At 38.2% G+C, this 26,020-nt stretch overlaps 1 protein-coding gene across 50 annotated transcripts in view; it reads right to left on the bottom strand.

Annotated features, from left to right (window-relative positions):
* The window catches only part of Rims1 (regulating synaptic membrane exocytosis 1), a 486,359-nt gene that overhangs the window by 41,201 nt on the left and 419,138 nt on the right, over positions 1-26,020 (bottom strand). Inside the window, exon 1 of one of the 50 annotated variants that reach the window (XM_017795161.2) lies at positions 8,827-8,957. The exons of the other annotated variants lie outside the window; for them this stretch is intronic. The gene's annotated coding sequence lies outside the window, so the exon portion shown is untranslated. Of the gene's footprint in view, positions 1-8,826; positions 8,958-26,020 lie in introns of those variants that run through there. 50 annotated transcript variants of the gene reach the window in all.

Here is a 26,020-nt window from a genome sequence, read left to right as displayed (position 1 = left end):
CTAAAGAAAGATGAAATCATGAAATTTGCAGGTAAATGGATGGAACTAGAATCTGTTATACTAAGTGAAGTAACTCAATCTCAGAAAAAAAAAATCGACATATGTTCTCCCTCATATGTGGATCCTAGGATCAGACTCTGATAAGTATGTATCCAGACATGAACCAAGATAATGGAAAGGAACCAGGGAGGTAAAGGAAAAGAAAGAACCTGAAAGAGAAGAACAGTAGGAAACAGGACTTAATAAGGGAGATATGGATAAAAATTGGATTAGTTTAAGGGAGGGGGGAGGGAAGGGTATACAAGGAACCTAGGGGATAAGGAGAAAGAGCTCAAGAGAGGTAGGACCGTAGGAGAAGGGTATTATTAAGGAAGAAAGGGGGAAAATGGGCGCACCTTGATTGGGGAAACCATGATGGAGGAGTTAGACAATGCGAGAGATAAATAATGCCTGGCTAGTTTTAAAAACAAGAGGGAACCATATTAGTCAAACAAACTACTGACAAATTATACATAGCAGATCAAGAAATATATGTCTAGGTAATGTTTATCTGAGAACAATTGGTCTTTGCCCAAGATTTATCTACATGGCACACAGTAATTAAAAGTACCAGACTGGTGGAACTAACCTTCTTGGATGTTTAACAGACATAATTTCAGGCCTATGCTAATTTGGTCAGAGGGACATAAAGGACAGTTTTTGCTCCTTGCCTTCCTAGGTCGACTAGTTCCAGGGGACTATTAGCATCTCTCAAAATGTCCTGTAACTGTGGTAGGTCACCTGTCCTCTTGATGAAGGAGGCCATGGAGATCCCATTAGATGGACTTAAACCAGTGTCCAGTCTACAAAGAGGAGGGTCAATACAGAGAAATATTTCCTCCATGCTTCCAAGTGAAACCAGCCATGGTCGAACAGGACCTTTGACTTATCTTCACATAGGTGGCACTGGTAAAAGGAAGAAGCCAGGGGCTTCTCCCAAGCCCATGTGGCCCCTGAGGAACAGATCCTCAAACGGCCTTAAGAGTAAAAATAAATTGTTTTATCTGGGCCAACTGTATGGCCTTAAACACCCAAAAGGAAAGTATAACCAAAGATTAAAGGGGCCAAAATAAATTTTTAAGAGTCCATATGTATAGCTAAAAGCTACATTAAGAAGTAACAACGCCAGATAGGAGACACCTTCTTTTGAGTTGTTGGCCAGGGTGGCCCAAGGGACTCCCAGATAGTAACCCAACATAGAACTGCAAAAATGAACAGCAGACCCCAATCTTATCTAAAGGAATATTGACAACTGATTGCTGCTAGATGAGGAACAGCTGACCCTCCTAAAACAAAGACCTCTAGGTAGGCTGACTATATTTACCGGATGGACAAGAAGTGGGGAACGGCTGGGGGTGCTGACAACACAGCAGACAGTAGCAGGGATGACAGAGTATAAAGGTTCTAATGGGGTGGGAGGCTATGGGAGGGTGCTATCTGAGAAGTGGGTGTACAGATGAAAAAGATGTTTTGGGGTGCTGTGTGATATACACACACAAAAAAAATCAACAAATTTTTAAAAAAATGAATTACATTTGAGGAGGAAACATAAAAACTTATGTCATGTTAAATAGCAGAGGTGAAAAACATTACCACTGAAATCTACACGATGACTTTATAGACACACACGGTGCCAAGGATCTGAGTGCAACCGATTATGACTAGTAATAATCAGGTACATACAGATTAGAGATGCATGTGCCAACATCACAGTGTTATTAGCAAAAAGAATGGGTCTTTCTGTAAGAAACAGTATATTTTAAAATGAAATGGAGATCTTTTTTAAAGGCTAAAAACTCATTCAGTTTTATGTCTTACAAGGTTTATACGAGTTCAATACTGTATAATATTGCTGTACTGTATTAATTCAACAGTGAACCTAAAAATTTTATAGCCACTTTTGAAAGAGATGCATCTTTGCTCTGGAAACTGTTATTGAGTATGTCAAAGCTGTAATGAAATGCTTCTTCTAAAAATAAATAAATAAATAAAAATAAAAAAGATTTTAGGGTTACCTCTTCAAGGGGGAATGTTAGTGTACCAAAAAGCCCCATAAAAAAGAAGAAAGAGTGCATGAAGTTATCAGAAAAAAAGTGGGGAGATGTGGGAGGAGTTGGAGGGGAGGGAGTGGGCATGGATTTGATCAAAACACCTTATATGGTTATATGCCTTATGAAATTCTCAATAAATTATTAAAAAGTATATATACCATTCAATTTATCTAATGTTTTCCATATTTTTACTTTCTCAGTATTGTAGAGTTCTTTCAGTATAACGCATGATGTAAACCCTTGAAAAATATGTATTGCTTTTTTTGTTGTTGTTCTTTTTGAGACAGGGTCTCCCTGTAGCCCCAGCTGGCCTGGAACTCACCATGTAGACCAGGCTGGCCTTGAACTCAAAGAGATCCGCTTGCTTCTGCCTTCCAAGTGCTGGGACTACAGGCGTACGCCACCACACCCAGCTGTTTTACTTCTTAAATTTCTTTCATTATCTCATTTTCTAAAACAGTTAAAAAAAAACTTAGAAAAGTTTCTGTTCGTTCACCCTGTTCTTGCTAAGGAGAAATTATTTCTTCTCCAGTTCATTTTATTCTCAAAGAATTTATAAAGATTGAACTTAAGATTATTTTTAACAGAAAACTATTTAGGGCAATTTTCAGTACTGAATAATACAAATGTATTTTTTAAAAAAAAGAAAACAAAAAACCCAACTGTTGTAATTACTGCCTTGTTCTAACGTGGATGCTGTCTGTGGATCCAGGTCAGTCTAGATTATACTCTGTCTACATTATTAACCTAAAAATAATAGTTATTATTATAAAGAATGTTGCTATTTGCAAATTCTTTCTGCACCTTGATTAAAAAAATGAAAGATGTCAGATGTTGTATGATTTTGCTACAACGACAAAGTGACTTTAAGTTAATATATGTTTTAGGAAGAACAGGCCAGGCAATGGCTAGGGGGCTCATCTCATTGGTGTGCACACTGGTGGTGTCCTGCTTACTGCCTTAGACCGTTGGACTGTCCTTTGAATGCCACGCAGCTGTTCAGGACATGCTTAAGCACTGTACATAAGTTTATCTTTTCCCCCTCTGTACATCACTTGATCCTTAAACCCTTCTAGCTTTCTGATATCATGGGGGTGAATTTACTCTACTGTAGGACAGCATCTTATTATCACCCTTCCAACGTATACTGAGACAAACAGAAAGTGTAAAATTCAACTATGGCTGGTACTTCTAGTTCTAATTAAAGTTGTCCTAACAATGCTCTATTGCAGTGAAAGACAGTGAGCTTTTGATGTTCACATCTTAGTATTTACAGAACAGTTTGCTCCAGGGTAATTTAGACATTTTAATAAAAATGTATGAGAACAGGAGCTGGAGAGATGTCTCAGCAGTTAAGAATATTGGCCTCTCTATATCAGAGGTTTGGGTCCCAGGACTCACATGGAGGCTAACAATTGTCCATAACTCCAGTTCCAGGGCATCTGATACCTTTTTGTGGCCTCCGTGGGCATTGCATAACAGGGGTGTACTTACATGTATGAAGGTAAAACATTCATATACATAAAATAAAAGTAAATATAAAAAATAATCAGAAGAGTGATGCAAGAACTTTTGCAAAGGAGACAAAATATGATTTTCTAGAACTAGTAAAGGGCTGCATGTGGAGGAGGTGGGGCAGAGTTGAAATATCTAATAAACTAATTTGCACGGGGACCTTCAATAGACACCTTACACAGGGAAGAGAGAAGGGGATAGAAGGGAGGTGGGGGAAGGAGAGATGGAGGGAGAGAAGAAAAGGGGGCAAAAGGAATAAACACATTCATTCTCAAAAGCACTGTAAATACTGTAGATCAAATTTAAGTTGACAGAGCTTACAAAGCTTAGACTTTTCACACAACTGCTTCTCTTTCCAGGAAAAGGTATATTTTCTCTCATATCCACTGGCTTTCTATTGCCCCGGGAAGACAGATTTCTCTCATCCAGCCTCCCTTCTGAATAAATTTTTATCCTCCCCAACCTCTTCTCCCCTTGTCTGTATCAGAATGACCTTCACCCTCCTCCTGCCCAGAAGTCCTCTCACACATTTCCCTTCTTTTCTTCTCTGCCTCACGGTCTTAATTTCCCTCTTTAAAAAAAAATGTTTTATTTCTTATTTTTACCTTATGTGTATGAGGGTATTGCCTGCATGTATGTGAGTGCACCAGTGTTGTGCTATGCCCGCAGAGGTCAGAAGGTGGCATCAGATCCCCTGGAACTGGAGTTATGGACGGTTGTTGGCCACCATGTGTGTGCGGGGATTTGAACCCAGGTCCTCTGTGAGAGTAGCCAGGGCTCTCACTGAGCCATCTCTCCAGACCCAATTTTACTTTTTAAAAAAATTTTATCTATTTTTTATTTTATGTGTGAGTGTATTGCTTGCATGTGTGTAAGTGCACCCATGTTGAACAATGTCTGTGAAAGTCAGAAATAGGATCCCTTGGACCTGGAGTTAGAGGTGGTTGTTATTCGTCATGTGGGTGCTGGGAATTGAATTCAGGTCCTCAGCAAGAAGAGCCAGTGCTCTTAACCCCCGAGTCATCTCTCCAGCCCCTAATTCTACTCTTTAAACTCCAGAATGCTCTAAGTTTCATTTTCTGTGATGTGTGTGTCTATGTACATCTTCTCTTACTGTGGACTTTACCTGATCTTAACTCCTTCCAGCTTCTGGTGCTCTGGGGGAAATTATTCACATATGGCTACTTTTCATATGCTATCCATTTTCTCATATGCTGTGTAAGTGCTCATAGTTTCATTTCATTTATTCATATATATAATGTATACACATACCCACACCCATACATATGCATATACTCACATATATACACACAAAGCACACAAACAGTATTATTATAGACCTTGTGGACACAACTCAGTGGGAGAGGAAGCTAGGTATGCAAGTCTGGTCAGAGGCATCGGATATGCCTGAGTAATAGGACAAAAGACAAACTAGCATTTCTAGAGGGTGAGTTAAAACACTAACAGTGACCCTGCCAATTCTTTGTTATTGTTATTCCCCCTGTCTTTAAAGTCCTGCCACCTGGAACATCTTATCTATCTTATTTGAATTGCACTGTTAAAATTCACAATAAAAACTACTACCCTATGGACTGGAGAGATGGATTAACAATAAGAATGTTAGCTGCTCTGGCAGGGGACTTGAGTTCAGTTCAGAGCATCCAGAGGGAGGTTCACAAACCCCTGTCAGCTGCAGGGGATCTGACACTGTGTTCTGGCTTCCATGGGGCTTTGCACTCACATTCACAAACTCCCACATAGACACACATATAAACAAACAATTGAAAGAATTAAAATAAATCTTTAAAAGAAGGATGAAACTACTACCCTATTTTCAGTGGAAATCCTGTTTGGAAAATTGGAAGCAACATTCCCCCAACCAGGAGGAGAGTGAGGAATGCTCTCTGCCAATGAGAAACCTTGGAAAACCAAAGAGGAATCATGGCAAAGAGAGGGACAGCAGAGGCTCTATGCTATCGGTTCTTTTCTTAGTTCTTTAGCCTTAGCTCTTTTCTTAGTTCTTTAGTCTTTACCCATTAAGATTTTAGTTAACTCTTTTCCTTTCCTCCTTAGGAATGATTTCTCTCCCAAATTCATCTTTAATGTAAAGGTTCTGCAGTCTTCTCTGAGATTCTTAACTCTGTTGACTTGATAGCTGCATCTATCTGTGAATAACTCTCATGGTTCCATCTCCAGTCTCTGTAATGTCTCAGGTGTGAGTTCTTAATATCAAAGAGATTTCTGAGCATTTCACCTAGAAAAAAATCCCTACTAGCACCTTAGAGTTTACAGCACTTTGGGGTTTATCATGTGTTACCTAGATTAGACTATGTTTTCCAGTTATTTTTTTAAAGATTAATTTTTCTTACTTTTAATTATATGTACGTGTATGCCTTCACGTTGGTATGTGCATGTGAATATAGTGCCCATAGAGGCCAGAGGCATCAGATCTCCTGGAGCTGGAGTTACAGTCCAGCTACAGTTGGTTGTGAGCTGCCCAATATGGGTGCTGGGAATCAAACTTGGGCCCTCAGCAAGAGCAGTAAGCACTAACATCTGAGCTGTCTCTACCCTTTTCCAAGTTATTTAAACAGGTACCCAGTTTTTATGATGATAATCTTGCAGATATGATGTGAGAACATAATCAGTTAATCTTACAGAAGGGAGATCGTGCCAGACAATATGGACAGGGCTGATGCCCATCTTTAAACATGGAGGTGAGGTGTCCTTGGTGAAGTAGACATCCACTAGGGACTGCAGCTTCATCTACTGCTTCAGAACTCCAGCTTGCCCATCCCTAATGGTCCACTGTGTGGATTGCAGACTTTCAAAAGCCAAACCCTAGTATCCTAGTCTCCTTACATGTATCGTCCACAGATTTCATTTTTCTGGCTGAACTCCAACGGTCATTTATTAGAGCCAAACTATCCTTTTAGAAACTTCCTATTTCCATTAGGGACATTGTTACTTTTTTTTTCACTCTGAAAACATGATTGGTATGTTTACTGTCTTAGCTCCTCTACCTAGTTCTTTCTTATTCAAATGGTTTCCACATATTAAGCATCTTGCCATTTCAATTGGCTTTGTACAACCATGATGGCTTAGCTTTCACAGATGGGATGTTGGACCTTGGTCCACTTTACCAGCTTTATCACAATTGTGTATGCCATTTGCAAGGTATGTGTCATTTCTTACCCGTCGTCCATCTTTGCTTTTCCTTAAACGCTGACAGAAACCTCTGCTGCAGGCAGAGATGTAACACCATGTTTCCTCTTCTATGTTAGTGTTTCCAGTGCCTGAGCTTCTCCCATGCCATCCTACTCACTTGGGATGATCTTATCTTCCCTACCTTTCTTTCTCAGTACATGTCTCTATGCAACTTGGTCTGATCAACCTAAACTCCCAGACTCCTAAGTTAATTATTCCCAAATAAATAATTTGGCAATTGATTAAGGCCTCTTTTATAAAAACCACTTAGACTAATGATACATAAATAATAAACTCTTGCCGATCTGTAATTTTTAGTCTGACAATATATGCTTCCCTATCTCCCCTCAGTACTAATATACCAGAATGTTCTGTGAATAAATGATTCTACTTGGTGAGTCAGTGACTAAATTTCAGTAACTAAAATATAGAGGGTTATTTTTTATATTTCCTCATAGAAACCCAAAGTGGTTCCTACTTTTCCATTTAGGTAAAAAAAATTGCAGACAATATTGATTCTGTACTGTGGATCTTCTTCCAAGTTTAAACTGTCAGAGAAAAGAAAGAAACTTATTTTGAGATTGAAAAACAATTATTGTTACTTATAAATAAATAAGCTCAGATAAGAAGCAAGAGACATTTCACTGAGTTGGTTAAGGGCAAAGATGGTGTAAAACTAAACACATGTTAAGATTCCTTTCAAGACAAATGACTGCAACTAAATTGGGAATTAGAGGAGGGAAAGAAATAAATCCCAAATATATTACAGCCATCCTAAGTATATTTATGGTTTCATTCCATGCATAATCCCTGCCTTTGAAGGTAAATGTTAAATGTTGAGCTAAAAATTATGAATTAATTCCATATAAATATTAGCCAGAGTATAAAAGGTACAAACAGAACACAAGCTATGTGAAGAAGATTCTTCTTTGATCTATTATAAAGCCCTAGGATTGCAAAGTGTCTTGCAGAGTCTGATTTAAAGTCTTAGGAGTAAGAAGGGAAGCTGATGATAAATACTGACATTACCACGCAGATTAGCGATTGGAGAGGAGTACTGTTTTCGAAAACATAAATGTGAAACTGTCCCTTTTTAGAGAGTTCTCAGCATGGCCTTGGCATAAATGCCAGTGGTGATAATAAAATGTTTCCAATTTCATCAATATTGCTTGTGACATCAATAGGTGAGTGAATAGAAAAAGAATTAGGATAATGTTATCAGAGGATGCTTCTCTGTAAAAATTATCTCAAGACAGCAAATACAAGTGGAGTTGACAATTTCATGCATGAACATAATCATTCTGATGATACTCCCTCCTTTCACCTCCCACCCTGTCAACCTCTGACCTTAAATCTACATTTTAAGCTTCATCAAATTGTTAACATACATGTTTTCTTGTGATCCAACAAGTTATATTTCTCTGGCCCTTGCCTGAACATAACAAAAGGAAAGGGAACATTTTTTTTGGAGCCTATCTAGGAAAATGTGACTTGTTATTTCAAAATGAAAAGTAAAATATACTTCTGAATTTCCAAAAGAAATGTACATACAAAGAATTTACACTTACTTATATGTAGAAAACGTTCTGCTACATGTGTCATAACTGACATTTGAAATAAATATTCAACTGCTCTTAAGAAAACTATGACTTCATGATAACATTAAGAGAATCTTTTGGTGCTAATGAGTGCAAACATTATTGAACTCCCAAGTGCAGCTTTCAACCCCATGATTCTAACTTTAAAGTCGATCATTTTTAGAAAGCATGATAAATATACTGACCATTGCAGCAATCTTCTATAAGTGCTAGAGTTAGTGTATGAAAATATGTAGTGTTTTCTGTTTTCATTTAGTTACTGGTAATCTTATAACAATACCTTTGAAAATAGTTATAGACCACTGAAAGCCTCAGAGGAATAGAGGTGCCTGGCTTCTAATTTCAAGAAAAGTTACAAATTAGTCAACACACTCATTTTAGGATTTAGTAAATATTAACAAGGAAGATCGACTCACCTTATTTATTTTGAAATAAGTATCTGCAATAAATCCTTCTCAGGGGAAAAGTGAACACCAAAGAAGCCTTGACTTCGTTTGAGTAACTTGTTCTGTCGCTGGGTAAAATATCTATCAAAGCTCTCAGTGAAATAATTTCTCTCTCTCTCTCTCTCTCTCTCTCTCTCTCTCTCTCCTCTTTCCCTCCCTCCCTCCCTCTCTCCCCTCCTTCTTTTCCCCCTCCTGCTTCCTCCCGCCTCTGTTTCTCACATAGAAACACAGGATGATTAAATTGCTTCTATCAACAGCTTTTTTTCTACAGCTTATTATAGAATAAGACTGAAGAGCCATGGATCGGCAAATGAAGCTGAAAACTGCTACATAACTACAAATTGAAAACTGCTATCTAATCAGTCACAACATTTTAAACAAACTATACAAAGAAGGCATATTTAAATTAAAGTACGTTGCCTGATTTACTGAATGCCATATCATGTATCATGTCTCTAATTATGCAAGAAACAGCACTGAAGGATTAATACATAATTTCTCATATAAACCTGTTTAAAAGCTTTTCATATGGTACAGAAGAAGATTCCTTATCAGTTTCTTCCATCAAATCCACTTCAAACCTTGGTGCTTGTAAAACACACTTAACCTATTTTGTACTTAAACTGCCAGATTGATCACATTAAATGTGTACTTGTTAAACACTCCTAGACCCTTTGTTTTTCTCATGCCCTTTCACATTCCAATTCCCCTGCCAGGAAACAAGCAGGAGGGGAAAGAAAAGGTTCCCACTTCTGCAGGGGACTTTCACATACCCATGGCTCTTTGCGCAGCACTTTATCCACATTTCTGATGATGCTTATTACAGTTCCCCTTATGTGTTCTGCCACAGTTTAACAAAAATGGATGGATGGAAGGCTCAGAAAATTTAGTGCCAGCAAGTGTCAAAGTTATCACCATCAGTAAAAAACAAGTCCCCCAAACAAAGCAAACTCTTTGTCCATTTCCTTGTGAGGGGGTCTGCCCCAGGAAAAATGGTTACAGATTTTTTTTTTTTTTACCATAACAGCATTTTCCTTTGTAGCTCCCCTGTCTCCATAACAACACAGAGGAAATCAGAGATCAGGGTCCAGAATGTGGCTTTTTCCTGTTCTTTCTTCCAGAGCTATGTATACGATGGGTAGAGTAATGTAAATTAAAATATAATTGACTCAACAGAGCTGTATGTGATATTGTTAAAATGGATATGGCAAGAGATAGGAAGTCTGTGTAACAAAACCTCTGCCTGATGCTATCTTGGAAATGAGGTAAATGGACAGATGAGATGTAAACAGGATTGAAAGGGGAAGAGAGGGAAACAGAGAGAGACAGTGGGAGAGGGAGGTCATGATCTCTTGGCTCCAGAGAAGACCCCTGTGTTCCACTTCTCCAGCCTTGTGGTGCCTGTGTGCTGAACCCAAACTGCACACCTCTAGGTGGAGGATCGGGTTCCAAAGCTAGGCAGATGTTGTTGTGAGTGTTGAATTACCTCCTTGCTGCATACTTTCTTGTTCGCAAGGTGGTTATTCTAGAGGCATCTACGAGTTTCGACTGAGGGCTCCTTCCGATTTCTGTAGTCCGCTGGACCCACATTTCTATGTCCTGGGGTTCCACAGACTTAGTGACTCTCTCAGCAGTTTCTGGCTGACGACAAGTGGGAGTTGCTGGAGCAATGCTGCAGCTTCCTTCACTTCACGGGAAAATATTTCTTATTCTCCTCGAGAAGTCTAATGGGGTCAAGTTCCAACTGACCACTGCTGTTATCTATTAAATATACACTAAATATGTTGAGGTAAACCACTGAAATATACCTGATGAATTTATATCCATGCTCAGGTGCGAAGGATCTCAGAAAGTAACTGACTGTGACTAGTAATAAGATATATAGAAATTAAGAGACACATGTGCAAACATCTAATAGTTGCATTAAATGAGTTTTTCTGTATGAAACAGTGTATTTTAAAATGAAATGGAGATCTTTTTTTAAAGGTTAAAACCTCATTCAATTTTATGTCTTATAGGGTTTATACTGAGTACAATACTGTATAACTGTATTAATTAAACTCTGTGAACCTAAAAATTACAGCCAATTTTGAAAGAGATGCATCTTTGTTCTGGAAACTGTTATTGACTATGTCACTGCTGTTGTAATGAAATGATACTACCAATTATGTGGTTATTAAACAAATTTAAAAATACATATACACTGAATATTATTTTCCTTTCCTCTCTCACTTCCTCACAATCCATGGGTGAACTTGCTTGGATTGATTCTCAAATAAACCACTTCAAATTCTTGAGGTTTTCTCTTAGAGGACAACAACCAACACACCTCCTTTTGTTCTGTAAGGCTGGCAGAAAATGGTGGTTGAGCCAATACTGATGAAATACAGAAATTTCTGTCTGTGTTAGCAAACGGACTAACATTTAATAAAGATTAAAAGCCATAAATTTAATTATTCTAAACTATAAAATAGTTTATAGGTAACATATGAGGCAGTATGCATTTTACAGAGCTTTCTCTAGAAACTCTCTTGTAAGAGCAGTCATGCTTATATGGCTAGTGATCTTGGTGTGTGTGTATGTCTGTGTGCATGTGTGTGTATGTCTGTGTGTATGTGTGTGTGTTATACGTATGTGCACCCGTGTGTATGGAGGTGAAACATTAGGTATCTTTCTCTTTTGCTCTCCACTTTATTTTAATTATTTTTATTTTATGTGTATGATTATGTATGAGTGGTTTGGGTTCATTTAAGTGCACCCATGTATGCAATGGTCATGAAGATCAGAAAGTGACTTTGATTCTTTGGAATCTGTTACAGATGGTGGTTAGATACCACCTGGGTGCTGGGAATCGAACCCGGCTCCTTTGCAAGAGCAGCCAGTGGTTTTAACCACTGAGTTATCTCTCCAGCCCATCCACCTCACATTTTGAGGCAGGGTTTCCTCACTGAACATGGACCTCTCTGTTTTCATCTAGACTGGCTAACCAGTGGGCTCCAGAGAATCCACCTATCTCTGCTTCCCAAGTGCTAGCGATACAGAAATGTTTGGCCACACCCAGCTTCTATGTGGATGCTGGTGATCTGAATTCAGGTTGAGACAGCTAAAAGGTCATTAGCTATTACATTTATATTACACTAACCTCATAGTTTTAGATTGCAGTACAGATAACATTGCAACATAGAGCTTTTGTATTTTATAAATAAAAATTCTGACTCATGATATGTACATATATGCTTAAAAGGCATAGCTTATCTGAAGACTAATTTAGATGAAGACAGTGAGTGTACTGTTAAAATGGCAGTGATGAAGTGTAACAAAAATTAACCCAATACAAAGGGCCCCTGAAAGTGGCATAAGATATGATTATTGAGAAGGAACTTATGGTTTATTATGTCTTATGGATACCAGAAAAGCTTATGCTGCTGATAGTGCTCACTGTCTTTCGAACTCTGATGTGGAGAGGGGCGGGCGGTAGGAGAACTTCTTAATTACTAGGAATTAATAACCCTCCATTTTGGAACACAGGAATGGTTGTAAAATTAGAATTTTTATGATAAACAAAAATTGCGGCTTGTAAATTGTTTACAGTTAAGGCAAACAAACTTAATTCTATACACTTTATATATTAGAAATCTATGAAAGATATAATTGATGATTAATAATATGATGAAGTTTATATAGGTAAAAATGACATACGCATTTCCAGAAAGTTGGGTGATACAAGTATTTCTTATGTTGAGCCATTTTCATGATTTCCAGCAATATTTTAATTATGTGCTCATGGGAAAAAAAGTTATTCTGACAACTCTATATCAAAACCCAAACTTGGGACTGGGGATTTAGCTCAGTGGTAGAGCACTTGCCTAGCAAGTGCAGGCCTTGGGTTTGGTATTCAGCTCCGGGTGGGCGGGGAACAAAATAACAAAATGCAAACTTAGGAGGAACTTTGACTTGATGAATGATGTGTTTGTTTTTTTTTTTTTTTAAATTGTCTTTTTGAAACAGGGTCTTCCTGTAGTTCCAGCTGGCCTGGAACTCATTATGTAGACCAGGCTGGTCCTGATCTCACAGAGACCCCTTCCTCTCAAATGCTAGGATTAAAGGCATGGGCAACCATGCCTGGCGAGTTGTACTTTTTTATATAACCTTTGAAGGAAAATTTCTGTCAACTGGATGGCAAACTTTTGTTATTTTTACCATTAAAGAAAAGGAATCCATAGGAAAATATATTAGACAGTAATTCCCTGGTCCTGGGAGGAGATTCTGTGAGTGCTAAAAGTGAATATACCCAGCTTTGTGATTGGTGTTGCAACCTGAATTGCTAGGTCTGAAGGAGGGCCATATCAAACATGCCCAGCCCCAGACAGCTCTGCAGTGTTTGGGAATGGCGCTTTTCAAAACCCTTTGAGAACACACGTGGTGAAAATGGCCCTTCAGTGACATTTTTCAGGTTTAAGATGTCTCATCTTTTCCTTTTGGAAGGTTTATTTTTGATTTTTATTTTATGCATTTGTGTGTCTCTGAGTGGGTGTGTGCACATGAGTGTGGGTACCTGAGGAGGTTGGAAGTAAACATCAGATGTCTTGAAGCTGGAGTATTAGGTGATTGTGAACCGACTGATGTGGATGCTGGGAACCAAACTCTTGTCCTCTGCAAGAGCAGGAAGGGTTCCTGGCTGCTGAGCCTTCTCCCCACCCCTTAGACATCTCATCTAACGGGACAGTCCTGGCTCGGTTCTGCTGTGCACCCCAGGAGCAATCAATGTGCTGCCTGAAGACCTACATGTGGATTTAGGGAAAACACAACTAGCAAAGCATAGGGGATCAAGATCAAGCTTTCCCCTCCTGGTTTTCTGTCCCAGAAAGTCTTGCTTAAGGACCAGGCTCTATTGATTAGAATTCTTTCCTTTTCACCTTAAAACCCCCTATTTATTAGAATGTAAGCATCTCAAAACTTACTTCCTTCCCTGACAAACTTAATGGCCTCCCCTCTGTGTTCTTTTCTCTGAGAATAATATTTACTTAAATTTCTTCTTTATTTGTTCCCCATACAGTCTCTCTAATATAGCAAATATTTTGTAAACAAGAATTTATCTTGAATATTTCAAGGCAGCCTTTGCTAATCAGAAATTCTGGCATCTTAGCAGTCATTTCCAAATGTTTCTTCCAGTTTTCCTAAAACTCCTATAATTTTCATTACATTAGGAAACATTTTACTTCAATGTCATAGAGATGATTCTCAAAGGGGAATCAGGAAGATCTATCATTTTCATTCGCTCACCTTGTCTCTTAACATGGTCTTCAGCTACATCTCATTAAAATATGTTGTAGATAAGAATCAATGTAATCTTTTTCCCTCCTGTGCTTGTTCACATACTTCTATGAAGGACAAAATAAAAGAATATAGTCATTTAATTCTACAAACATAGTCACTGCTTTCGTCCTGGTCTGGGCTCTGCAGACACAATAGTGGCACAAGCTGTTCATTACAGGCAGCAGGTGTTCTTCCTGGAAATCAATGGGCAACATTGGAAAGACAGAGCTGTACAGAGTGCAACAGAGTCGTGGAGCTGCTCCTTAAGTGGAAGCTATTGTGGTTTATTTTCTTCTTGTTATTCTCGGCTCTGTCAGTAACACAAAATATTTTCATATCTAGAAAAAAATTTAAAACCTAAATGATATTTCTGCTTAATGATTGAATATTAATGACAAATTCTAAGAAAATATCAGAGATGGGGTCATTAGTAAATTTAGTTCTGAGTGCATAACAAAGTTAAATTCTGAGTATTAAATATATATAATTAATTAAAGAAGGTTTATTAAAATCAAGTTATACAGCTAATGGGCTATGGAGCACAGAAATACCAGAGATCACCATAACCTAGACCTATTATACCACTGATTGGGAAACTGAGGGTGGGAATGTGGAAAATACTTAAAGTCTGTCAAAGTCACAGACATAGATTCTCGACTACTTCGCAGGCCTGTTGATCTCAACAGAGAACATATTCTACACAGGCAAACAGATACTTATATGACACTCCCACAACTTTGATGTCTGTACTATGAAGCATTCAACACTGGGGATGAATCCCAGCACAGGAGGCTGCAGCAGCTCTTCTCTGTCCAACTCAGCAGCTGAACTGGTCCTTCAACAAAGCAGTAGGATGGCTGCCTTGGTACTGTGAGAACATTGGAGCTCACGGTGCAGGTTCCACTTGTCCTCCCACTGAGCCAACTGAGGAGTAACATCAAAGCAACTGAAGGCTTAGAAGCCTAAAGAGGAGCCTTTGCTCTGGAGGGTCTTTGGAACAGAATCTTTGCTCATTACCCCCCAGGCTAACCTGAAATCTCTGTGAATTAGTGAATTCATCCAGATAGTCAGACTTTGGTGCTGGATGAAAGTGTGATACCTTGCTGCGTGCACTGCTGTGTTCTTGTACACTGCGCTGTAAAACTTCTGCTGTCTCACCCATAGGTATAGAGTTTGGTCTTAAAACTCCGGCTCATGTTCACAGAAGAATTAAACAGTGTTTCAAAGGGTGTTTGAAGATAAAGAATAGAGAAGAAATTTAGAACAGAATAATATATCTCTATAGCTACTGAAAGATTTTAGAAAATGTCACGGTAAAATATGAACAAACAGAAAATATCAGGATAATGATTTCTCTTTATTTTGCATGTGTGTGACGTATGTGCATTATGTGTGTGTGGGTATGCATGTCCATGCACGCAGGTGCACACACACACACACACACACACACACACACACACAGGTGGAGGCCAGAGGAAGACACTGAGTGACTTTCTCAATTGCTGTCCCCCTGACTTTTTGAGACAGGGTCTCTCATTTAACCTAAAGCTTGCCATTCTGCTAGACTGTCTGGCCAAACAAGCTCCCAGGATCGACTTGCCTCTGCCCCAAAGCAGTGGATTACAAGCCCATGCAGCCACTGCACTTCTGGCTTTTCACACATGTGCTGGAGATTGGAACTTAGATCTTCTTTCCTTTGTAACAAGCACTCTTGCCCACTAAGCCATCTTTCCCTAGTCCTAGGTCATGATTTTAAGATACTATTCAAGAAGTTTTTCCCACCTATTTCAGCAATATTTTTCCAAATACCTTAGGAATTGAGTGTTTTTAAGTCTTAAGTGATTTGGAGCTAAATCAGTTCTTATTTCACTCATTCTATGTATAGGAAACAACTATGTTCTTAACATGGCTGTTAGGAGTCAAGGCAAACTGGAAATATCATGGGGGGGTCTTATGTCAGCTGACTGGATACAGAATGCTAGGCTATCTGTGAGGTGCTCCAGAACAGCTTGATACATTCTGCTTGTATCGCTTTCCAAATTCTGTTCTTCCCTAATAAAACATTAACAGATATGTAGAACTGCAGTAACAAGGTTGTAAAGTCATCCTTTTTTAAAAAATATTTTATTTATTATTTTTATTTTATGTGTATGACTGTATTGCCTGCATGTGTGTAAGCGCACCCATGTCATGCAATGCCTGCGGAGGTCAGAAGAGGGCACTGGATCTCCTAGAACTGGAGTTTTGGATGGTTATTAGCAACCATGTTACCACTGGGAATTGAGCCTGAGTTCTCTGCAAAAGAAGTCAGTGCTCTTAACTGCTGAGCCATCTCCCCAGCCCTGCTTTTCATTCTTTTAATCTTCTCTATTCTCCTTATGTCATCTGCCACAATAGAAAATGAATAAAACTTTCAAAGAGAGGTAGTGACTTGGGAAATAGAGACAGGGGTTCAAGGCTAGCCTCAACTACATATAGAGTTCCACAGCAGCCTGGGCTGTATGAAACCCTGTCTCAAAAAATATATAGGACATGCCAGAACAGTGAACAGTGACACAGAGGAAGAGCTGTCAGCCATAAAGGCTGCTGAAATTTGTTAAATGAGCAATAAAGAGAATTTCTGCTTTTAATTTACCAGGGTCTGTTTTCATCCCAGATTGAATTATGCTAGCTAATACTGCTAATGATCTACTTAGGAGCTTCCCCTTCTCTCCAGCATAGAAAGCTTGTTCTTGGCTGAGTACTATGTGGTGCTAATTGTGGGTCATGGGTGGAAGCTTCCTCACTCACACCACTCTCTCCCATAGGAACAGTGGTATCTAACTACACACAGTTCAGATGACATGGACCAGATGGAAATTCTTACATGTCCATACAGTCCTCTGCTTACATCACTTTCCCTTTCTGACTTCTATCCCAGAAAAATATTTTCATCTTTTGATAAACAGCTTCATTCTTCTGAAAGCAGCCACTTATACAGCATAAAGTCAGAACCACTCCAAATATCATTTATCACTTTGATACAAGACTTAATAATTTGGGGCTGGAGACGTGGATCAGCAGTTAAAAGCACTGGCTTCTCTTTCAGAAGACCTGGTTTTAATTTCCAGCACCTACATGGACACTAACAACCATCCATAACTCCAGCTCCAGGGGATGTGATGCCCTCTTCTGACCTCTGTAGGCATTGCATGACATGGATGCACTTACATACATGCAGGCAATATACTAATATATGTAAAATAAAAATAGTAATGAGCAAAATATTTTTAAAATGACTCAATAATTTGAGGAATGATCTCTTCTTTATAAACTGACATCCCTGCAGGGAATCTTATTGGAATTTATTAAATTTACTGATGCCTAACAAACTCATTTTTATTACATGAGTAAGAAACAATACCATACTGTGTTTGAGTCTTTGCACATTTTTAAAAAGCATGAGCTAGAGCTACGTTACTCTATCTTGTCATTGGGAAGGAAGTACAGTATTGTGGACAAAGTACATACAGTGGTCAAAGAGGTGTCAGACAATGTCTGACAGTATCACTTCCCAGGCCAACTTTGAAGTTATACCCTACTTAGAACTTAGCTCAAGCCTCCCTCACACAACGGGGTTCAGTGGACTTCCAGCTCCCATCTCACTATAAAATCTCAAGCTGGTCACTTGACTTCTCCATATTTCAGTTTCCTGATGTATCAAATTGGAGATTAAAGAGAGGCATATCATTGAAGAAAATTATACAGATTTATTTCCTAATTTTCTCTTTGTAAAAGACAATGAAGGGCAAATTAGGTATTTTTCTAGGTTCATAAAATACTGCAGAAAGGACAAAATAGTAAACTTTGACACTAGATATTCTAGATTTTTATAATTATGTACTTAACAAGCATGACATAGTAATTTGAATATATACAGACCATGGTTTAGTAGTGAAGAACCAAGTTTGGGGGGCAAAGATTTAAATTCTAGCTGTGTGACCTTGGTCAAATGACAACTTCTCTTAGCTTTGGTTTTTTTACTTGTAATTCCAGAGCTATTTACGCTATAATCTCCAGTACCAATCTTGCTGGAGCATTGAGAAGGTTAAACATGGTAATTTAGAGGCTTTTATACATAGGATGGGCCGAGCAAATACAAAACAATAATCAGAAAACTTCGTACTTTTCATTTTTTGAGGAGGTATCTTTTGTAGTGTAGGCTGGCCTACAACTATTGAACATACTAGGTATCATAGGGTGACCTTGAGCTTGAGCTCTGAAGTCCCCTGCCCACCTGGTATTACACCCACCTAACCCTTCTTATCATCTGTATTTCACTACCAGAGAAACAGCTGTAGAGTGAACAACATATATGTTTGGTAGCACATAAAAATCACTGCCAGTGATAACTTGGAATAACAAGATTGATCACTTAGGTTGGAGGAATATGTTGAGAAAGTATGAAACAGAAAAAATGGCCTATTCTAAACCTCGAGAACATAGAAAGTATAACTAAGAAAGGAGATGGAAAGATTTGAAGAACCAGAGAAGGTGGATGGTCAGAAGGAAACAAAGTCTTCCAGAGAGCTGGTCATTTACTCATATGACTCACAGCAGTAGTGACAACATGCACAAGTCCTATGCAAGCTCACACCAGACAAAAATCCCAGCACAGACATGGGGAAATGCATAAGAAATCCCAATCCAACTTGGGAACTTTCGGCAACTAATGGTTGCTGGGAGGGGGGAAGACTGTCTTCCAAGGATGGCACTCTTGGTGGGCCCAATGGATGAACCCACACTGAAGGATATCTGGGGACACAAATCAGAATATAGGCCATATTACATACATGAGAGTATATTAAATTGGATAGGGGTGCAGTGGGGGGAGGTACCAATAGGGGAAGGGATCCAAATACTAACTATATTGTATGAAAAATCTCAAAACTTCAATAAAAATAGAACGAGTAAGAAAATGTATGATATGGCACTGAAAAGTCTCTAAAAACTTTAGGGCGGAGGCTGGAGAGATGGCTCAGTGTTTAAGAGCATTTACTGCTCTTCTAGAGAAATCCAGTTCAATTCCCAGCAACCTGTAAGTCCACTTCCTGGGGGATCAGACATTCATGCATTCATGTATACACACCCACACACAGACACATACATATACACATCATTAAAAATAAAAAAAATAAAGCCAAGTGTGGTGGCACATGCCTTTAATCCCAGCATTTTGGAGGCAGAGGCCAGCCTGGCTTACATAGTGAGTTCCACAACTGTGGCTATAGGGAGACCCTGTCTCAGAAAACAAAACAAAAGTCTTAAAATAATTCAGGTGGCATTTATGTAAACTTTGAAATACTTGTGCTCTTTAAAACAGTTTATCACAATTATTTTCTGAATAAGAAAACAGGAAACATACTTGTTACGAACACACTGAAGTCTATGGGAACTTTGAGGACATTTTATATATATATTTAGCATTGCCTTAAGGAAACTTTCTTCAATAATGCATCACTTTTCTTTCCAAATCTGATCTGACTCTTATTTTAAAAGCTTTATTATAATTTTTCATTTAAGAAGGGTTTTACAACTATACAGCTCCATAAAAAGAATAGTTCTGTGCTTGTTGATATGTGATTTAATAAATGTGTCTGTAAACAGCTCCAGGCTGGGAAAATGCTTTCTAGTTCTTGTGCATCATGAACAGAAGGCAGTACCAAGGTTTCAAGCGCACAGGCTCTTCTCAAAGTTTAGCTAAAGGGAATGCAATAAGTGGTAACAATAAAAACACTGAAACAGAAAGAAAGAAAAAAATTATGGTGCTGCCTTCAGCAACACTACCAAGCCACTTACAGAGTAAAAAAAAGCATGGACTGAATTGAATTGTGTTATGTGGAGCAGAGAATCTAGGACGTCCTGAATATGAAGACAAAAGGTCTCCAGGAGAGGCATGTTTGCCCTCCCCCCATTACTAGAAGGAAGGACTCAGTCATTACAGCTCCACATTGATTAGGGCACTCTCTTTCAAGCCATGTGCAACGTGGAAATTAAAATTAACATGGCCTGCAGTAAAATTTAGTCATTTGCAGCAACCTGCATGGAACTAGAATGAAAGAAGCCATGTATAGAAAGACCAGCACCGTTTGGTCTGGGGCATGTGTGGAAGCTAAAATGATTGATCTTATTATAGAAACAGAAAGTACAGTAGTTGTAGCTAGAAGTTAGAAAAGGGAAAGGTGAAGGTGGATGGAAGGAGAGGTGGATAAACATTTCAAAATATAGGACTAACAAGTGCGCACTGGGGTGAGTGCAATTCATGATTTCCATATATTGTTAAAGAACTAGAAAAGATCTGGGTGTGGTGGTGCACACCTTTAGTCCCAGCACTCTGGAAGCAGAAGCAGGTGGATCTCTGTGGTCAAGGCCATCCTGGTCTACATGATGAGCTCCAGGTCAGCTGTGGTTACAGGGAGCCTCTGTCTCAAAAGAACAAGAAAAGAGGAGCTTGCGATGGGGTGCACCTCAGTGCCTGGGACAATGCTTAGCATGCACAGGGCCCTGGGCTTAACCCCCACTACTAAAAACACATACATACATACATACATACATACATACATACATACATACATACATAAATGAGCTTGAAGGCGTTACATTAAGAAATATAAATGTTTAAAGAGATGAAAATGGTAATTGCCCTGACTGTAAAATTACACATTATATACACATGTTGAATTATTACACCACATAAATGAAGATAAATGGACATGTATACTAAATATTGGAAAAAGTAAAGACAATACTGGCCATCAACCTAGACCAAATTCAAGTATATCTAGAGATATGTGCTTTATCATCCTGCTCAGTGTATTCAAAGCAACCTAAACATAAGGACTCAGCTTTTTCATCTTGTAAACTAATGATCAGCACTTTAAAATGTAATTATATATATAATTGCTACTTATGAAAATGGATGATTTTTCTGAAGATGGCATCCTGCTACTGAAAAATAAAGTACCACATTCTGCATGAGAGGGCAGAGTAGTGATAAAGCAATACAGAAAGCCAAAGAGCTGGGCGACAGTAATTTTTAACTTGCAGATAAAACTTGTTACTATTCCGATCTACATGAACCTTTTCAATGAATCTTCCATGCACTTGTCATTTAGCAATTTTTCCTCAGTGTTCTTCTGAGGAGCTCAGAATCCAACAGTATTCTATAGTCTTCATGAAGTTTTATGTAACCATTTAAGATGACATTTCCTATAGTTTTTATTTGTGCAAAAGCCTGATAAACGCTTGAATGACTTTCCTGAGTTGAAGCTGTAAATAAGAATTGACAATTTTAGCAGCAGGTGGGTCACCTAGGCATCAATTATCTCCAGGCTTTATTATTGCTGCAGATTTCTGATCAATATCCCTTCCTTTCTAGACTATGCTTTCACAGGAGACTTTGCATCTATTTTCAGTTTCTACAAAATAGACACACAAGTATTCCTTTTTCAGTTTCAGGTTCTTATGACTACAAATACCAAATTAGGATGGTGATTGAATTTTTACATTTCAAATTAATATATATTTATATCATTACATCATTTAGTAGTGTTTCAATACAGCTATACGTTCATTTATGAAAGATTTATATAATCACATATCATCCTTATCATTTGAAACTTTCAAATTATGATTATCTGCATTTTTATAAATTATTGAATGCTACTGAATTTTGGAGTTATAGCAAAAGTGTGATATTTCTATTTAGAAAAGATTGATTCTAGGATTCTGAGTTCTAATGCTGATACTTTTCAAGGCCTTGTAGTTCTATAATATCAAGTCTCTTAGGCTTCACTAATCCTATGACTAATCACTATGTGCACCATGCTCTTTGGTTTTATGAAAAGAATCCTAATCACACAAACGACTTTGCAATAGGTATTACAATGTGCTGGCCTGACCGAAGAAATCATTTTCCAAATAAGAATTTACTAGTTTATTTGAAAAGCAATTATAGCAGATCCCTTATCTATAAAAATCTCATGTCTCTACTATCCCCTTACTGCAATAAAAGGAATCTTAGGCATCTTTCTATATCTTATCTAATTATTTTCATAAGATCAATACTTTCTCAAGGTTAATATGAAACTGGGTTATTTTCATAAGATTGATTACTTCATTACTAAATTAAGCAATGCATGAAGAAGGATGTTGAAACTGCAATTTTTAAATCAATATTTCTCATAGAAGGAAATATTTTTTCATGTGCTTTCCAATAAAATTTTTTTAACTTTAAAATTTTTTATTTATTACTTTTATTTTATGCATATGTGTGTAGTGTTTGCATGTAGGTAAGTGCACCCATGTCAAGCAATGCCTACAGGGGTCAGAAGAGGCTGTCAGATCCCCTGGGACTGGAGTTACAGACAGTTGTTAGCTGCCATGTGGGTGCTGGGATTTGAACTCAGGTCTTCTGCAAGAACAACCAGTGTTCTTAACCACTGAGCCAGCTCTCCAGCCCCCCAATAAAATATTTCTTTGACTGTAATAGCAAAATAGTTATGAACAGCACAATTTTCTTTAAGGACTCAAATATCTTAAAATGCTAATTAATGACTTGTTTACATTAGCATTAATAGTTATGCACAAAATGGTAGAATGAACAGGTGAACTGCATGCAGATCCATGTTCAGGTGCTTTTGAAGTGGTATGTAAATAAGAAAAACAAAGGAAAAGGAGGTTCAGAAGCAACAGACAAATCACTTCTATATATTAAAAGCAATTTATAAAAGGTATTCATTTTTTAGAAGTAACACAACCCAGCACAAAAGAATAATTGTCCTCAAAATTTATTCTGTAATGTGGCTGAGGAGATGGCTCAGTCACTAAAGCAATTGCTAAACAAGTGTGAGGACTGGAGTTTGGGTCCCCAGAACCCAAGCAAATGTCTTGGGGGTGTGGCAGCCTGCTTATAATTCCAGCCTAGGATGAGAGACATAGGAGATTTCCAGAGGAAGCTGGCCAGCCAGATTAGCCATGCTGGTGAGCTCTGGATTTGACTGAGACCCCACCTCAGTGAATTAGGTGGAAGAGCAATCAAAGATGATTCCTGCCATCAACCTTGGTCTTCCACAAACACGAGTACATATGTGTATCCCCACCCCCACTTGCTTACACATATGCAAACATACACACACACACACACACACACACAATTTTAAATTACATTGTAAATTGAAAAAAAAAAAGATGCTGGGGGTAGCATATGCCACAGTACACTTGTGAAGATCAGAAAGCAACTTTCAAGAGTCAGTTCTAACCTTCCACCAAAGGTTGAACTCATATTACCAGACTTGCATAGCAAGTGCTTTTAGCTATGGAACCATCTTGCTAGTCCTGTGTTTTTTTGTTTTTTTTTTTTTTATTTTGCCCAGCAAGGATCATGCTCTACCAACAGATATTTATTGAACATTTTCTGCACTGAATTTAGGCACTATTATAGTTCAAGACCAAAAAACACCTGATGCATGGCTACTAACCTTGAGTAAATCTGCAGCTCATTTTGTGACAGACTTCTACAGTGCTCTTGCAGAGGACCTGCATTAGGTTCCTAGCACTCACATGTCAGCTAACAATGCCATAACTCCCGTTACAGGGAATCCAATCCCCTCTGTGGGCACTGCAAACAAGTGCATTTACATACATGCAGGCAAAACATACATGTAAAAATCAACTTTAAAAAGTCTTATAGAAGTTAAAAAATACCTTTGGTTTTGATGAGAAAGTGATTTGGAAATGATTTCAGCAAAAGGATAGACGTTGAAAATTGAAGTGACAATTTTAGACTTTCTTGGTGGCTGGAATAACACAGGTGGAGATGTTAGAAAGGAACCTTTCAGGTGTATTTTGTGAAACTGAAGAAGGCAATTTGGGCCGAAACACAGCAGGAAATAAAGCCACACATACTAGAGATGAGCTGGAAATAAAAACCATCTCCTCACATCAAATTAAAAGTAGACCTTCTTAACCTATTCTGTAAGCACATCTCATTGGTTTCAAACAATACTTGTGACAACACAGAAAGTCACATTTGACTCTAATAATTTCAAGTCTATGGACTTGTCTGTGAGTCTTTCAAGAACAAAGGTCTGAAGGGTCTTTGCTTGAAGATCTCTTACTGCGGAAAATCACTGAGCTTGAGGGGAGAGGATACAAAGAACAGAGGCGAAAGTGACAGAGAACTGGAAGAAGACATGATCCAAGGTGGGTGAATCTGATTCTGACTCCGAGGAACAGATAAAGAAAGAGAGACAGGCTCTGTTCATTGAGGGCTCTTACTGTGCAGGCACTAAGTCCTTTGTTTAGAGAACAAGTTCCAGAATTTTCTCTGAAGGAGCAGATGTTTAGTACTTTTGGTTTTGTGGGCCATGCAGCCTGCATGTAGCATGCAAACAACCACAGACAACACATAAATGTGGATACATGGCTGTACATCAGTAAACCTGTACTGATGGATGTCAAAAGTGAATTTTGTATAAAAATTTCAGTGTCACAAATTAGCCTTCTTATCATCATTAAAGCATAAATATATTTTCAATACATAAAAGCATAAAACTAATGCTTACTTCATTTTTTTTTACACACACACACACACACACACACACACACACACACAAATGCTCTGAACCACTGTTTGCTGAAACCCGATGAACAATACAGTAGAGTTTGGAGTTTGGGTAATAGGCTGGAGGAAGAGAGCTAGTAAGGAGAAAAGACAGAACATCTCTTGTAGACTATCCTAATTTGACATACACACACTTCACAGGAGTCCATAACACCTGCACATGAGCAAATACCATTCACTGACTGAAGCCGGATGTCCTTAACTAGATGGAACAGGAAGAACTTTGAGAATACCTGATTTCAACAACAACAACAACAAAAAAAAAAAAACCACTCAAAACACTAGACTGGAAAAATGAATACTACTTGAATTGCACATCAATAAATTAACCATTTAAATGGCACATCATTATGATTCCTAATTGTTCCTCCTCCTCTTCCTCTTCAACACATGTTATAAGATAGGTATTTTACCAAAATGTTTACAAATATTTTCATTTAATCCTCATTTCAATTTTCTGAATCATTTATTTCTGAATCATTTATTATTCCATTTTGGAGTTGATGAAACTAGCCTCAAGAAGCCTTAGTTTTTACTTTTTAAAAAATATCTTATTTATTATTTGTATTTTATGTGTATGAGAGAATTGTTTGCATGTATGTGAGTGCACCCGTGTCATACAATGCCTGCGGAGGTCAGAGGAAGGCGTTCAGTTCCCCTGGAACTGGAGTAACAGATGGGTGTTAGCCACCATGTCGGTACTGGGAATCAAAGCCGGGTCTTCTGCAAGAACAGCAAGTGTTCTAAACTGCTGACCCATCTCTCCAGCCCCCAAGTATTAGTTTTTAACTTACTAACAACCTCAATGATTTTAATTGCATTTTACATGTTTACGACCCTCAAATAGCCTTAAAAACATCTTATCCAACCAACCTCTACATTTCCACCTAATCAGAATTTACAAACATGGTCATTTCCCAGTAAGCATCCTTCTTCCCCAGAAAGCATCATGAGCCTTTCCTTTCATCCATCGTTCATTCTCTTTTTTCTCCTGCCACCACCTCTCAGAACAAAGGATTTCTTCTGAAGCCACAATGCTTCTGTCATGAATCTGCCCAGCTCATTCTAAATCTACCCTGGCATAATGGTACCCTACATGGTCCTTTTAAATAAGTTTGGTTTTTAAAGCAAAGAACTACAAAGTACTAGAACAAACAAGTATGGTCTGCCTAAGGTTGTTAAGAA

The sequence above is a fragment of the Nannospalax galili genome, unplaced genomic scaffold (genome assembly GCF_000622305.1).
Source record: "Nannospalax galili isolate Female #2095 unplaced genomic scaffold, S.galili_v1.0 scaffold206, whole genome shotgun sequence".
NCBI lineage: Eukaryota > Metazoa > Chordata > Mammalia > Rodentia > Spalacidae > Nannospalax > Nannospalax galili.
Note: the sequence above shows the minus strand (reverse complement) of the source record. Positions and strands in the feature narration are given on the sequence as shown.